Below are 4,871 nucleotides of genomic sequence, written 5' to 3' on the forward strand. Positions count from 1 at the left end.
TCCCTTCCTCTCTGTAAAAAATCAATAAAATATATTTTAAAAATAAATAAATAAATAAATAAATAAATTCAATACAATACATTTTTTTTAAAAAAAAAGGAAACAGGGACATCAACAGTTCTTATAAAGTTCTTATAAAAAACTAAGCAGAAATAAAATAAGACTCTCAATTCTACAAATAAAAAAGGCTAATGGAATTTTGATTAGGATTGAATCTGTAGATTTATGGAAATTGACACCTTAACCATATCAAGCCTTTCAATATCTTTCCATTTATGTTGGTCCTCCTTAACTTCTGTCAGTCTGTTTTATAGTTTTTAGTGTATGGGTCTTGACCATATTTTATTACATTTATCCATAGTATTTCATGCTTTTGGATGCTGCTGCAAATGGAATTTTAATTTCAATTGTTTGTTACTCATAGCTGGCATAGAAATACAAGGGACTTTTAGATATTGATCTTTTTAAAAATATATGTTATTGACTTTTGAAGGAGAGGAAGGGAGAGGGATAGAGAGTTAGAAACATCAATGAGAGAGACACATTGATCAGCTGCCCCTTACACACCTCCCACTGGGGATGTGCCCACAACCAAGGTACATGCCCTTGACCAGAATCGAACCTGGGAACTTTCAGTCCCCAGGCCGACGCTCCATCCACTGAGCCATACCAGTTAGGGCTAGATAGTGATCTTTATCCTGTTCCTCTGCTGAATTCATGCAGTTCAGGGGGTGTGGAGTCTGTAAGCTTTTCTGTAGAGATGTCTATGTTGTTTGCAAATAAGGACAGTTCCTTCTTCCTTTCTGATTTATACGGCTTTTCTTTCTTGCATTGCCTTGTGCCTGATCCAAGGAGAAAGCATTCCATCCTTCCTGGTTAAGTGTGAATTTGGCTCTAGGATCTTTTTTCTTTTTGTTTTTGGGTTTGTGTTTGGCTCTAGGATTTTTTAGATGGGCCTTTATCATATTGAGAAATTATCTTATATCCCCTTGTGCTGAAAGTTTTCAAAATATCCTGAATAGCTAACTGAATTTTGTCAAATGCTTTTTCCAGTCTTTGGAGATGATCATATGATATTTTTGTTTTTAATCCTTGACATGCTTATTGTATTGATTGATTTTCAACCATTAACCCAACTTTGCGTTCCTGGGATAAGCTTCTCTTGGTAATCAAATAGCAAAGTTCACAGGCATAGAGCATACAGCCTATGGTGCTCCTGTTTCTGCACCGTTAATATGATATTTTCTGTCGTCTTCTGGAATCAGCCCTTGAATGACAAGTCTCTGATCTGATTAGATTTAACATTCACCAAACACCTCTAGGGAAGTGACAAAGTCCTGCCGCTGCTATCATAAGCCAGAATTTTTCCTGAGTTATGACACAGGTATTGTGTAAGCAATGACACTATGGAAATCTCCAAGGAGCCATAGTGGACTGAGGACCTTTAAGGGTTCTGATTCCACTGCCGAATCTCCTCCCCAAACGATGTGATCCCTGTCTAGCTGACCTTCTTCACCTCCCTGGGCCTTTGGTCTCCCCGACACTGTCCTCAGGGATATCCAATCCTGAGCCACTGAGATGGCATCCCTGTGGCAGAGCTGACTTAGGAGAAAGGACACATAGTCCCACGTGATGACAAAACGTCCTAGATGTTCATCATCGGGCTGCCTGCTCCCAAAAGCAAAGCCCTTTCTGTGAAGATAATGAGCAGTTGTATCTGTGTGGGTCAGTGTGGCTCTCTCCTGGGCACCTGCAGGTCCAGGTGTCTTAGCTCAGTTTCCCAAGGAGAGCCCGACATGGGGATGCAGGCTTACAGGATTGATGGGGTGGGGGTGAGGGGGGCTCTAGGAGAACAGCCAGAGGGACACAGAGAGGACAGAGGGAAGAGCCAAGCCAGGATGTGGTCCCAGCTTCCCCCTGACCCCACAGGAGACTCAGGTGTGGAGAGAACCACAGAGGCCTGGTGGCTTGTTTTATGGGATGCCTGGGGCAGGGATGACCAGGGGTTTCACTTCCATGGGGGTGATTTGCTATAAGACGTGGGAGTCAGGGGCCATTAGCTACTTACACTCACAGCAGTTGGGGCCAGGTGTGCCCAGTACAGGGGTCTGGACAGGACTCCTTTTTTAATATATATTTTTATTGATTTCAGAGAGGAAGGGAGAAGGGGAGAGAGACAGAAACATCAATGATGAGAATCATTGATATGCTGCCTCCTGCACGCCCCACACTGGGGATCGAGCTTGCAACTCGGGCATGTGCCCTGAACAGGAATTGAAGAGTGACCTCCTGGTTCACAGCCACGCCAGCCTGCTGGACAGGACTGTTGACGCCATGACACCTAATCAAACCTGTTTCTGTAATGGGGTGGCCCGCGGAGATGACCACCAGGGACTCAGATCAAAATGTAGGAGCCTTTATTAAGCTGGCCAGCAACTACAGTTACAGCACCCTGCCGAAGCAAAGGCTGAACTGCAGTGCCGACTACAGGAGTTACAGCGTTTTTATTTGCAAAAACCACAAAGTTAGTTACAAAGCCTTGTTTACACAATTTGTTCCCGACACAGTACAGTATCAGTACAGTGACTACCTTCCTATCTATGTGTTCTAGGACAGCGTGCCCCGCCTGGCTGAAGCGCCAGATATGCAGCCCAGCACATTCCCTACTGGTCTTATGTACATGAGTCAAATCATTGATTCTGCTTCCTGCCAGCCTTCTTTAGGGATTTGTTGGTAGTGGGTGTGGAGGACCATGCCGGGCCTTCTGAGAAAGAAGGCCTGTGTGCTGGGAAGGGGCCATGAGACCATATCTCAAGGCCTGGCCTAGTGTCAGCATTGACAACTCTGTCTGGGGCATAGTTTACGGCCTCCCTGGAATGGGAGTAGTCCTATTTTCCTTATTATTTAAGACAGAAGCCAAAATAGCAGGGTTACAGTTTTAAACAGCAGTTTTTATATAAGATGGATACTTCAGTTTCTAGGTGAAGAAATTGTTCTGTGGGCACTGCTCCGTGACCGAGAGATGGACGCCACATTGACAGGATAAAAGACTATGACAGCAAGGCCAATAGTCCAGTTGCTCTAAGAACTCAGGGCCTGGGCACTTAGCAGCAAAGTGCAAAAATTCAACAGGGTGTCAAGACAACACTTTAAGAACCAGGTGCTGTGTGCTGGAGGCAGCGGCCTCTCTCTCAAACCGTCTTTTAACACATACATATCCATAAGCACTGGGTGAGGTTGTCTGAAAGTTAACTCGCTGTCAAAACATAGCATTTTTTTCCTTCCACTTAGCACCATGGCCTGCCTCCATGTCCCCAGCATCGCCACATACTCCAAAGGCCCGGATGAAAAATATTCCATTAACTTCCCATCATGGGCCGGGCCGGGCGCCAGCTTCCCATTTGACAGTGAAATCTGTTCGAGCAGCTCTGTGACCCACTTCGATGTGGTTACCGACGGAGGACTCAACCTCCTTGAACATTCAGATCCCTCTCTGGTCCCTGGAGGGAGAAGTTAGCGCTGCGACTCCAGTTCACTGTGGTGATGGCTCCCACCTGCCTGGTTCTCTGAAAAGTGTTCAACCTCGTGCGACCCCTGCTCTTCAGGAAGGAAAATGACGACGTTTTGAAGACCTGCTACCTTTTGTCCCTTTGTTCTTACGCGAGGCAGACGTGCATTATTTGTAATCCTTTAGTTAGCACGGAGCATAACCTACATTTTCACCTTGTCTGGTTGGAATCCCTGATTTCTTTTGGCTGACAGTCTCCTTTTTAGGACAAAGGAACAAGTCAGAGACACTGAGCCAGACAACAAAGGGCGGGAGATGAGATAAAGGGGTTTTTATCTTCCAGCTGCAAGCAGGGAAGCAAAAAAGGAAAAGTTAGCCTCAAGGAAAAATGCCATTTCCAAGGTCAGAGAGACCAAAGTTGTAGACACTTTAGAATTTCAGTCTCCCGCTGGGTAAAGCCAGGCTTTGTTTTGTTTCGATTTGTTTGTGTTTTTTTTTGTTGTTTTGTTTTAATAAAACTTCCTTTGCCTAATTCAGATACCACTGGAGGTTCAAGTCTATATTCTGGGATAAACAAGGAACACTATTTAAAAAGCTGTTCATGGTGTGGGGATTTTTTTTTTTGTTTTTGTTTTTTTAGAGAAGCTCAAAATTGATTTTCTGCATTGTTACTCACAGGGACGGTCTTGGGGAGGGTCTGGTCAGTGTGATCAATTAGGTGAGTAGGCCGCCAGCTTGCCCCCTTCCTCCACAGTCCTCTGTGCATGGATTTGACCAAACCTTTTCAGTTTCTCAACAATTCTTTTGCTCTCAAATAGCTTCTCCCTTGTCCGGGGCAGCTGCCGCCGGAGGGAATGTGCGTGCCGGCTGCCTCGGCTGGATGGCTTCAGGTCTAGTACTTAGGTGCTGCCTGGCCTCGGACTGGCAGGAGTGTCAGCAGCAGAGAAATCAAAGAGCCGTCACCTTCCACAGCGGCACATCGCAGGGGACATGAGCTCGCCTCCAAACAAAACAGAGGTGGCCTTTCTCTCCACGGGGGTAAAATGTCCACTGCTAGGGGGTGGGAGTTGGTGTAGGAGCTGCAATTGGCCACATAACCTTACTCCTCAATACCCATTCTCCATTTCTTCCCTAGGGCAGCGATTTTTTAACTAATGGCAGAGATAAACTGCTAACATTTTGCAGCACACCAAAAATATATTCTTTTTTTTTATCGATCTGACTAAAAAACAACAGGTATGTATAATTTTGATTCATTCACACCAATAGCTATTGTCCTGTTGGCATTTTTTTTTAATTTGACAACAGAGGTCAATGCCCGCCAATCGGCAGGGCCCACAGTCCTTTCTCCTCCCCTTACTCC

Source organism: Myotis brandtii, unplaced genomic scaffold (genome assembly GCF_000412655.1).
Source record: "Myotis brandtii unplaced genomic scaffold, ASM41265v1 scaffold410, whole genome shotgun sequence".
Classification (NCBI taxonomy): domain Eukaryota; kingdom Metazoa; phylum Chordata; class Mammalia; order Chiroptera; family Vespertilionidae; genus Myotis; species Myotis brandtii.